This window comes from Aphelocoma coerulescens, chromosome 4, assembly GCF_041296385.1.
Source record: "Aphelocoma coerulescens isolate FSJ_1873_10779 chromosome 4, UR_Acoe_1.0, whole genome shotgun sequence".
NCBI classification, from domain to species: Eukaryota; Metazoa; Chordata; class Aves; order Passeriformes; family Corvidae; genus Aphelocoma; species Aphelocoma coerulescens.
Genome location: NC_091017.1, coordinates 45673977 through 45686340, shown reverse-complemented (window position 1 = coordinate 45686340; position 12364 = coordinate 45673977). Strand labels below are relative to the sequence as shown.

Sequence of the window (12364 nt, the reverse complement as noted above, 5' to 3'; positions counted from 1 at the left end):
AGTTTTGCATGACTCTTAGGTCACAACAGTATGATGACCACTGAATGGAAGTGGCTGCATCTGGCCGCTTCTAAAAGCTGAAATACTGCAAATACCTCACAAAGATATTGGCTTCAAACACAAACTCTGAATGATAGAATTGTGGTTTTTTTCCCCATGTCTTCAATAATTATTTTTATCTCCCTTTATGTGCTGCAACACTTCAACTGAAAACTAAGTAAAAGGAAGATAAAAACTAAACCCTAAAAAAAACCATCCAAGTAGCAAATGATTGATAGAAACATTGATGTAATCCTGTCCATAGCAACAGTTTAATTATGAGCATCTTGGCAGTGAGCCTGCTCTATGTGTTGATTTTCCCCAGCAGAGAATGCCATACAATCCATCTTTGTGTTATGTGCTATATGACTACATGGAGAGGCCAATCAAAGGGGAACAAGGAACAGACAAGTTGTAGTAAATTACTGGGGTGATACAGGATTAAGTACATTGACCATGAATAATTCCACTCCTGAGGATAAGAAAGCCAGAGAAAAAGGAGGGGTAGGGAAGAAATACCAGGAGGGTGCTATCCACAACAAAACAGTAGTATATTCCTCAATTACAGCGATCACAGCATACAACGTGAATACACCCTCCAACAAAGGACATGAATTACTGGTACCCAGTTTAAACTGTCCCCTCTCAAACTCTTCTTCCCAGGATCACAAATGTGTGGAGGAGCAGAGAAGCACCTTGGTGTAGTAGGAAAGCAGGTCCCCCACCAGGGACACAGGGCTCAGAGGCCATGGCTACATGACACACTGTAAAGCAAAGCTTGCCAAAAGCAGCAGATCTGCTGGGCGGAGCAGCCGCTGCCAAGAACCCAGTGGCCGTGGGATTTGTGTTCTAAGGGTTTCCCTCCTGAACAACACTACAACACAGCTAAAGTGGGCACATCAGAGGGGATGCACAATATCATGGCTGAGGTGCAGAGTTCACTCCAGTAAACTAGAGGGCAAGGAAGCAATAGTGGCAACTAGCAGGGACCTTAACAGGAAAAAGCAGCAGTGCAGGCTTAGGAGGTTATATAAACAAATGGTGAAATTTGACAGTGGCTGCTTCTCAATATACTTGCAGGTAATGTCCAGACAGGAACAAAAAGATGTAATAGAATCGTATTTTATAATTAACCTTACTTCCAATGTCTGTGTTGGAAAGTTTGTTAAAAAAGCCCCAACAAAAATGAACACAACACGTATCAGTCTATATACAACTGTAATCTACAGTGCTTATTTATAAAAATAAAATTTTTTAAAAAGTCGTTAAATCCCATACCTGTTTTTTGAAGCAACACTTAGGACAATGTCTCTGAAGCAGCAGTTTAAGATTATACTATCTGCTCTTTACTTTAAGGAAATGCTCTGGTAATTTTTAAGTGTGTGAACAAAGGTTTTGTGAAACCCTGTTAGGCTATTACATGTGGTAAGAAAACCATCAATCATTTCTGCAGCCTGGTGTCCACATTCACAACTTAACTCAATAAAGACTGTTTCTGGTTTCTATTAAGGTATGAATATTTTATATTTGTAACCACATAAATCAATAAGAATACTCATATATGTATATACATGGATCATACCATGTATATGTTCCTTTGAAGAACAAACTGAAAACTATACAGAAATTCGAAATTATGGCAAAAAATAGGATTCCTAAAGTTTACAAAAATTCCAAGAGACATACTGAAATCAAACACAAACAATGTTTCACTCAAAGTTGGGGTTTTTTGGCAGCTGTGTGACTATATCCATCTCCAAGACACTGTGGCTGCATCAGACCCTGAAAACACACTGGGCTTTTTTAGTACCAAATGTATGGGCATGTTCTACCTTCTGTGGATTACCTGTCTGAGAAGTTGCTTTTAAATGCAAAGTGTTAGAATCTACACAACTCTGCTCCCCTTTTGCTAGCTCTTCCTCATTAAAATTTACTTTAAACATGGAAGAAAAGGATTTATGTGTGTGTGGGAACAACTTAATGTTCAGATCAATACATTATGAAAACCTATTAAATCACGGGACTAGAACTGAATTAGTTATTTAAGCCTTGAAAGCCCAGCTATTTTAGCTCTGAATTCAGGTCTCATATTTCAGATCAGAGCACTCAAGACGTACCCTGGATTTCTAAACGATGTACTAGGAAATGTCTGTACCTGATAAAAACTCCTTCTGTGCATCAGCTCAAAAAACCATTGTATGATCATTTCTTTACTGAATTCTCTCATGGCAAAGACAACATCTTCCAAAATACCTATGTAACTGTACTGATTGAATGATTACCTGAATAGAGCACCCAGCTGATTACACTGAATATTCAGTTAACTTATTTACCCTTCAACAGCTAGAGAATACAACACAAGAGAAACCCAGAGGAACTCCTGGTAAAGATGTTTTGTCAAGACATTAATCAAAACTAGAGTAATATGAACAGTTACATCAGTCCTCAGTAAGTTCACCTTGATATTTTCACAAAAAGGTCATTTGCAAAATCTTCAGAAAAAAAAAATTGTAATTGACATATCACTGTGTCATGCCAGGGTTTGCGGGAGTGAGGGAAAGTGGGAGTCTGCTCTCAGGCAGACAGAAATCCATAGCTTGTACTGTGTTTTTGATGCAGGTGTTTAAGTAGCGCTTTTTATTTGTGAAAAAGAACTTTTAAATACAAGAATGACTGTGCTTTGTAAAAAAGGGTGTATTTGAAAATGCTTAACGGCACTTCTGACACACAGGACATAGAAGTTTTGCAACTAACAAAATAATGCTTAAGTTCCATTGCAATTGTAAATTAAACAACTGCATTTTTTTTAACAAACCAAGAACTGAATAAATGATTACAGAATACCTGAAAGATCTTAATGACTACTAAATCTGACATTAAAGTTTACGCCCATTTAATCTTTTATTATTTCTGCTGCATTACTTTAGATTAAAGCCCACAAATCTGGCTAAAAGTATTTTTATCCTATGATCTGTACTATAACTTTTTTCCCCTAATTGAAAACCTAAATTAAAAAAAACCAAAATGAGATGACTACAATATCAAATCTCAAAGCAAAGAGGGAAATTTGCCTCTTAAGAATTCTTAGCTATCAGAAAAGGCAGCAAACACCATCTAGTTCAGAACAGTTATTTTGGTCAGTCTCCCACTGGGCAGAGAAGCTGAGAAAAAAAGCCTTGTGGAGGACATTAAGAAACATAAAGCCTGGAAAAATGCTACTGACAGTATTTGCTAAAGTTGGACACACAACTGTCCAGTTATCAACCACAGACCTAGGTAGAAGCAGTGGCTCAAAGCAATAGGGGCAGTTCAGCGAGAAACAAGGTGCTACTCTGCATAGAGAACTGCAGTGAAATTTGGTGACATTTTATTCCAAAAAAACCCGCCCCAAACAAGCAAAAAGCCCCCACAAAACCAGAAAGCCCTATGCACTAGGAACTCCCAGTGCTCATGTTTTATTCATTGCTGTATTGAAGGCCAATAGCCTCTTTCTCTAAGGTCCCAGAGACCCAAGGGAGGTGCAGATGTTTCACTTTCTCTTTGCTGAAGCAGCTGAGAAGGCTTAAAGTTTGGGAAGGTTTCCTGAGTCACTACCGCCCACAATAGTATCTGATTACTCTGCCTGAGCTGGTTTTGATTAAAAGGTTGAGAAGCAAGCAGGAGAGAACTGTCGTAGCTGACAGATGAACACTGATTCAAAACTAACCTGTAAGACACTTCTCAAACCATGTTAATTAAGTCTGACAGTGAATATGGAGCTTCTTACTAGGAATGCACAATGAATACAAAACTATGGGCTTCACTTATTTCACCCAGGCATCAAAAAATGACACTTTCCGGTGCAACTTCTCGTTTGCAAGATTAATCTTTTAGAATATAAATACACATTAAGTTTATTTTGGCAGAGTACAGCTCAGATTCTCAATAAAAAACAGCTATTTTGGACCACAACTGTGAAGCTTTTCATATTTACAGGCTCTTGAATTAATATTAAAATGGAGTTGAATGTTCTCAATAGGCAACAGTTGTCTGAACTCTCTTTGATCATTTCTACGTTACACAGGGCTGTGGCACCAACAGTAAAAAAAAAAAAAAAAAGGCTGTTTGAGGGAGCCAGTGTATTTCTACAATTTGTCACAATGCCAAATGTGCAAGCAGTGTTTTGCATCTTGGGATCACTGCAGTACTGAGCACAGGCTGCTAAGGCAATAGAGTGGGCTCGTATGGATGAATTACTTTGGATTTGGGCAGTAGCTTGGGGACCTCTACACCAAATTCTTAGTGGATTAATTGGAGCTACTCAAAGTAGCAATGTGTGGAGAAGCAGCAGCAAGGTAGACACGTATCAAGATTTATAAGTTAAACTATCTGAATTAATGATTCTACACTAAAACAGAGGAATAAAATTAATTTTATAATTCAAGCCAGAATAGTGGAATTATGTAGTGTAGTGCAATTATTACAATAAATAAGCATGTAATTTCTTAAAAGAATTGATAATATTAGAGACTTAGACCTTGTTTAAGGCACTAGCCCCTAAAGGAGAGGGTATCAAAGCTTTGTGTGAACTGAAATTGTGTTCCAGCTAACCAGTGAACATGAAAGGATCAGCTCATCCCCATTATAAAACAAGTACTTAGATTGAGGGTCTCATGCCAATTATGGAAGCCTGCTAAAAATACGTCTGACTAAATAATAAGCTTTCCTTTTCCCCCTTCACAATCAGAGAAATATAAAATGTTTCTGCTCTCTCCAAGACATTCCCTCTTACTGCATTTAAATTAAAATACAAATTTGAGACACAAACCTCTTGTTTGAAAAAAACATGTCTGTGATGTGCTGGGAAGAAAAGACGTTTACAAACTATTATACTAGGACTATGCTCAGAAAAAAATCTGAGTCTGGCCCTGCATATTCCTACACTACTTGATCATACTGCCAAATCGGCAAAATGTTGAGGGAGAAACAGATATCCATTAAAATACCAAAAGAAACCAAAATGAAACAGTATAGTACTTAAGCACTATGCTTGTTGCTAATCTCTAAATTTTAATTATGCTTCTGGAAGTTGGTATATTTGATAAGATTAGCTATCAATTTTTTTTTATTTTTGGCTTCATTAATATCATCAATGATGTAGCATTAGTTCTTTCAAGCCACACATTTATTTGCCAGATACCTATCCACTTGAGAAGGCAAAGGAAGCACAAGCCCTTCAGCAAGCCTGGTTTACCATACAACCAGACAAGACGATAAAGCTTGAAAAAAGTGGATTACTTTCTTTTTCTTCAGCAAGCTACAAAGCCTGCCTGGTTCTGCTCATTCATCTCCTTTAGTCCAGCAAGCCAGAACAGAGCAGTTTACTTTCAAGGTCTCATTAGTTTGGATTTACCATCTTAGGTAGAGTGTAGTCAGAAAATATTTTATGTTGGTTTCTGTTGAATGGACTGTAAATGTCTAAAACACAAGTTCTTCAAGGCTTTAACAAATTATTCTTTTAAAAAGTGCAGCTGGAAAGAAAAAATAGCTTTCCAAACTATAAAAGCCAGGCATAAATCTAGAAAAAAGAATGGAAATAAAAGAACCTCAAAAGCAATACTGCCTCAGTCATAAGCAGAACAATTCTTCCTCTGTTCTGCAGGCAGATCTGAGATCCTGTTTTATATATAAGTACATCCCATATTCCAGTCAGCTGTTCAACTTCTAATAAAATTTCTTAACACAACAATCAGAATACAAAATACTGGATAATCAGAGGAAAACTATATTGCTCTCAGAAATCATTAGTATAATTTCTGTTTTCATATGTGAGCCTACCTGCTTCACCTTTGCTTACAGGCTCAAAGATCTGGTTTGTGCTCACAAAGATTATCTCCTTCTAACAAGATAACTGTAGCTTTGTTCACAAGACTGAGTAACAGTGCATGCTACTTTAGAAAGAGGAAAAAGGAATCCTGGGAGATGTGGGTGTGAGCACAAAGAAAATGAAAAAAATACAGTGAACAAAAATGTAAAAGGAAAAAAAAAGATATTGTTCTAAATCTTTTAACTATGAGTCAATCCCACCTCTTCTTCCATGTGGCCAGATCTCTGTGCCTGTAGGGAACTCCATTTAATTCAGTGGGTTACATAAGGCAGTAGCCATTTGCAAATGTACTGTCTGTATTTCTTTTCTTTCTCTTTGTCAGTGCATTTTGAAAAAATAAAATAAAATGAAAATTTCAACACAAAAGAAAAATCCTCCTGTCCCTCCCTTCCCCAAACCCACCATCCCTGCCTGTTGTAAAGCTCAGCACTATGAATTCTCCACTTACTTCCTCAAGCCATTTGCTGAAGATCTGCATTTGCAAGGACTAGCAAACCACTTGCAGCACCATGGAAAATTTCTGAACACTTCTCTTGTGAGTAGGTACAGTGAATTTTAAGGATTTTTTTATTTTGAAAGCAGCGGTAATTATTGAGGATTTAAATCTGTTCCCTTGGTCTGTAACCCTTCATTCTGACAGGATCAGCTTTGCTGTGAAGTTCACTGCTTGCTTTACTTTCTCTGGTGAATAAGTACAGCCTAAAGATTGAAGAATAATTTTAATTCACAGAAATTGTATGCATGAGAAAAATGCTGTTAAACCGAACTATTTCATTGTTATTAAAATCCCAGAAGCAATAATATAGACAGGGGCTCTGTTCAATTAGAAAAGCAGAGACACAGGTCTAGATAGACCTGCTTCCTTTTCACCTTTTTAATGCCATGTAGTTACCACACCAACTCCAACAACACAAATGTGAAGATGGGTGTGGCCAAGTTGTTAAAACTGAAAACAAAGGTTCAGGTTAGCTTGATCAGCTCTGCCTACAGCCTTAAATGGAAAAGACACAGATGTGTCTTGTTAAACCGAAGAACAAATTCCTCTTTTACATAGTCAACAAAAAAACTGGGTATTAAAATAAAGCATGAAGCCTATAACTTTAGAAGAAAATAACATACTTTACATTTACTTAGCTGTAAATCATTATTTTTAATATTGACCAATATTCTGCAAGTGGAGGAAAAAAAGTTTCAGCCACGGCTCAGTCTGACACTGGCTCCTGCAGCTCAGGTGCACGGCAATCCTGGTGGATGCTGCTACACTAAGACTGTTCCCTGAAGCCACAAGAAGCTAGTGGCCTGCTGCCATACCATAAGCCTGTCAGATAATGCCAATACTGGCTAAAATAAGGTGACTGTTACTGTAGGCTCAGTAGAACTAAACAAACACTGATGGGCACTGCTTAATGCTTGAATATGAAATTGCAGCAATACCCTCCCTTCAGAGAACAGCTTTAGCAGAAATGCCTTTTTCTCTTTTCCATTTTCCTCTTCTTCTTTCAGTAAAACAGAATTCACATAAATATTCTGATGTGTTATATAGAAATGTATGAAAAAAGCTGTTTTTTTAAAAACATGTGCATTCTGGTACACAAAAAGAAATCATACAGTGTTATGCTCCTACTTGTAATTCTCCCCCAAAACATCAAAAATTATTCTCTACATGGATGCAAACACACACCAACATAAATTTTGTTTCAACCTTTGAAACTCAGTGTAGTGTGACCTCTCTAAACACTCATCTAAGTATTAAGAAGGGAGACACTCTGACAAATATATGAAATGAATGGATAAGAATCCTCCTTTTCACCTCAGCATTCAGTCCTAGTTTCTGAAGGTAAGAAGCAAGTGTGCACCTCTCACGTAAAATCACCTTGTTAAAGGTAATCTGCAACAGCCAGGTAAGAAGGGACTGCTTTTTGCTTTGTTACAGCCCAAAATAAAGATGAGAGAAGTGATGCTAAAACTATGTTGCCTGCTTTAAGAACAGACGTTTTACTTTAGCTGTATTTACTATAATTTTATATTACTGTACTTAAAGCACTTATAAATCACAGTAAAAAAAAAAAAGGGGGAGCAAAGTGAAGGGAAAAAACCCAATTATCAAGTTTCAGTTATGCAACAACAGTAAATATCCCTTTTTGTTTTTTGAGTACAGATCCATTTCTGTGCCAATCAACTCAACATCACATATTCTGAAACAGTGTTTTGTAAATCTGCAGCTTTAGGCAGTGTGTATTTTGAAATGCCCCTATATTAAAAGAATGGCATTGCAATACTCCTGTCTTGGGTTTTCCATCAAAACCCTGTTTCCAGAAGGGATTTAAAAGTCTTGAATGCTGTCCTCAAGAGCTCCTTATCTTTGGAGGAATCACTTCACTTACAAAGCTTTCTGGAGGTGCTACAAAGCTGTGAACTCCAAAGCATTCCTGTCATCAGTTTGAAATATCCCAAAAATGCTCCTTTTTGCTTGCTTAAAATATATCAATTCCAAATGTAATCTAATCAGCATTAGAAGTTATTTCATATAGTTTAAAAGAAGAATTTCAAAATTATCTTTGGAAAATGTTTCTAAGGAACTACAGTGAAACTAGTTTTTTGAGGTGGTTTTTTTTTTTTTTTTTATTGCCAATCATGAAAATTTTGAGGATTTTTTTTTTGTCCTGATTTGGAATGGAAGTATTCTTCCTGAAACATTAAAGCTGATTTTTCTTTAGTGCTATTCAGAATAGTTATGCAGATTATTTCTGTTGCCTGATAAGCATGGAACACACTTCAAATTGTAATGAAGAAGGGGAAAATGAGCCGTAGCATAGCCTGCTAAGAAGTACTTCAGGCACAGAGTTACATCACTTAAGTCACCTGCTTATACACCAGGTAGGACTGCGACTCAGGCAAGAGCTATAAAAACTTGGCATATGCTTACAATGGGAATTTCTGCACCTCAGTGCAAAAAACCCCTACCTTACGTGCATGAGAACTCACAAAGGTCCAAGTTTTCACCAGCAAAACTGCAAGAGCTTCCTGAATTCTGCTACTGAATACCTTAGCGTTATCTTTATCTTACTCTTACTGAATATATTGCATCTCCAGGCCATTTGCTACCCACAAATGAGACTGACCAAAATCTCTTGAGGCTCTCAAGTCGTAAGAAAGCTCCAACTGCCTGAGGCCATCGGCAGATGCATTGCCCCGGATGCATCTGAGTGGGGTGAAGAGGTTACTGCTTCCAGCTGCTCAATACCCAGGGAGTCGGCAGAGGTGGGGGACAACACCCCTAAACATCACAAGAACACACTCATTTCCTAACCCCCAATGTCAAAATCACAGGCTAAAAAGGCTTTGTTATTGGAAATGCATGAGGGACTGTTTGGACAGCCCAGGTTAGGGAGCAGCTACCTGGGCACTTAGCTGGCACGCAGAGGAAGCCTTGGACAAGCAGCTGGCAGCAGAAACCTCCTACGTGGCTGTGCCACTGCCAGCAGGGCTTGTCTGACTGCAGCCTTCACTGCCAATGACACAGTTCAGCACAATTCCCTGTTCATTCAAATCAACACCAGGAGAGGAAACAAGACCCTTTTAATTATTAAGAGAAATCCTTTTCCTCCTAGTAAAAGCTGTGACACTTAAGACAGTGCTAAATGCGAAATCTGTAGGACCTTAAAATGACAGTAAGACAGAGCATGCCCCTGCCATGCTAGGGAGAGCACTGTCAGTGACAGGAGAGAAACTGAGGGTTGGGGCTGCTTGCCTAAGCCTTTGGGAAGATGGAAAACCAAACAGGACACCTAAAGTCAGAAGTCATCTGCAAACGAGTCAGCAAAGTAACCTAGATCTGAATAATGCTCCATGCCAAAATCAGAACTAATACATTCATTTTATTTTTTCATTTTTGCAAGAATATAAAAATTAATATATGGGTAATCTTCATCAGAATTAAAAATTATTTAGAAACTGGTAAGCACCAAAGTTTATGTTAACAAGTATTACCAGTGTTAAAACAAACAAAAGAATTTCACATGCACTATTATTCCATGTTTTATTTCTTAAATATGAGATACAAAATCTTTGCAGACAGGCTACAATTATGACCAAGTATCTGTCAAGATCAGAGGCACATAACAATGTTACTATTTAATGTCTGCAGTAATTTTTAGTGTGACTCTTTCCTAAAACCACCATCTTTTTGTTACTTTGTTCATGGCATTATGCACAACATGGTGTAGAGACACTACAAAATACCATAAATTCTGTTTCTGTAATGACTGTATACATACAACAGAATAGAAAAGTGAGAAAAGCAGAAAAAAAGGGGAAGAAGATAAGATATAACTGTGAAAACTCAATTTTACATTCCAACAGAAGAAAAGCTCCCAAATTTTCTCACAAATTGATGAGGGAGATGAAATAACATCACAAAGACTGTTACACAAACCTAAAGATTATATAAGAGCAGCAGATATCCATATTATATGAGGCATTCCCTAAACTTACTTGTACTTGAAAATTAGGGTACATTCACTCACCATTTCCCATATAGTAAGATAATTTCTTCTCAGTAATTACCTGAAAATATGGCAGCTGGGATTTTAGCAACTGAAATAATATTTTCGTTCCTGAGAATTATCAGACCAGAAGTTCAATGTACTGCTAGAAGACTCCCACACTCTCTTTGGGCTGTAATACTGCAGTGGCTAAGGAGTTTTGACAAAACAGGTCCATTATTATTTAATTCCCAGAAAATGCAATTTGGAAGATGAAAAGAAGACAAAGAAAGAATAGGGAAAACCCACAAAGGTTTGGTAAATATCTTGAAATTACTTTATAGACATTTTCTACCTGAAAAGCAGATACAGCTTCAAATATTTTGTGAAGCTAATACGGAAATGGTTGCTAAAATGTGCTTTCAAAAGAAAACACCTTTATAAAACAGTCATCCCTCTAGGTAGCAGCTCCTCTTAACACCTCCAATAATCCTACAGCTCTTGTTCAATAGCCCTTCTCACCTCTGAGCAGGAAGCAAATTGTGAAGTTGAGCGGCACTGTTATGGGACACTACCTGCTGTGCTATCAGCAGACTTCAACACATAATTAGAGCTGCCTGCAGCCATCCAGCACTGTAAAGGCTGCCACCAAGTCGTGTCGGTGACACTTGCCACTAGTGACTGTGCGGCTGAGAAAGGGGCAGCTACAAGAAGTTTCCAGACTGCTGCCCTCTTACTTTGTTCAGAGCATGTTTCTGTTGCACTAGTTTAAGTAACAATGGTCCCTAAGGTCCTGCTGACTCTGGTAATGCCACTCTTTTCTACGTCAGTGCCCTTGAATGTGTAGTAGCAACAGTGGGAGGGAAAATGTCTTTACGTAGAAGGAAACAAGTTTTTCTTTCATTACTCCATATGAATTGCACCAACATCTAAAGCACTGCATTTATTTGCCTCATCCAAACACAGTCAAACACATACAGAATCTATTGCCAAAGGTCAAGTTATGATTCTTACTTTTAATGAGCATGAAGTTGCTGAGCCCTCTAGGGTAGGATTCCTTCAAAGGAGCCATTCAAGTCTGCTGTGCCCAGAACACAGGACCTAATTCACTCCTAGCCTTAAGTTTAAGCATATTTTGAAGTCCTGTTAATTTAATTTCACCCACCTGCCACTAGATTAGGGAATTTAATGACTTGAGCTCTACTGCAGATCTAGACAATAACTCTGGAAACAAATTTTCAGCATTGGTAAAGGTTCTGGTAAGACTCCTGTAAAATTTTTGTATTATGTCCAGTGTCAACATTCCAGCACACGAGAGGGGAGGCAAAAAGCAGAATCACATACAAGGTTTTATGATAACAACTGCTGATGTTTGTTTTCATTATTTTCTGGCCTCAACTTTTTATTTTCTTCAAAATAGCTGACATCTGAAACTGTCTTTCACAATTTCAGATAAAAGATTTTCTCTCAGGTTTCTTTGACAAGGATATTCCTCTATTCAACTTATTTTAGCTTACTCAGAGAAATCATCTCACCTACTTGCATTTTACTGTGAATTTCTGAGATAAGCCACTCACTGAATTTACACAAAGCAGAGTATCAGTCATCAGAATAAATTAAATTCATTCAAATAGAAAATAATTTTTTAAAAAAGAGGTCAAATGATCAGTCATACACAAGAAAATGTCATCTTCTGAGTACAGAAATGATCAAATTTTGGCCAAACTTGAGAAAACAGAATGAAAAGTTAATGCTAGTAGCAATGTTATGGAGATTTTAAGGGCAGCAAATTACTTAATAGTTACTATGCATCAAAATAGTAGCTTGAAACACAGAGATGTTTGATAAAAATATGATCAAAATTTTGTACTTGTAGCTTAGCAGAGAGGTTCAACAGCCATACTGAGTAAACCACAAAGTGAAATACACTCTTTCAATCATACAGGATAAAAGGAATGCTGGGCAAGGTTTGTAG

At 37.5% G+C, this 12364-nt stretch overlaps 1 protein-coding gene across 50 annotated transcripts in view; it reads right to left on the bottom strand.

Moving 5' to 3' along the window:
• TENM3 (teneurin transmembrane protein 3) overlaps window positions 1–12364 on the bottom strand; it is a 1310258-nt gene that overhangs the window by 202795 nt on the left and 1095099 nt on the right. The window contains exons 1-2 of one of the 50 annotated variants that reach the window (XM_069013829.1): window positions 6776–6834; window positions 6354–6604 (exon numbers count right to left, since the gene is read on the bottom strand). The exons of the other annotated variants lie outside the window; for them this stretch is intronic. The gene's annotated coding sequence lies outside the window, so the exon portion shown is untranslated. Of the gene's footprint in view, window positions 1–6353; window positions 6605–6775; window positions 6835–12364 lie in introns of those variants that run through there. 50 annotated transcript variants of the gene reach the window in all.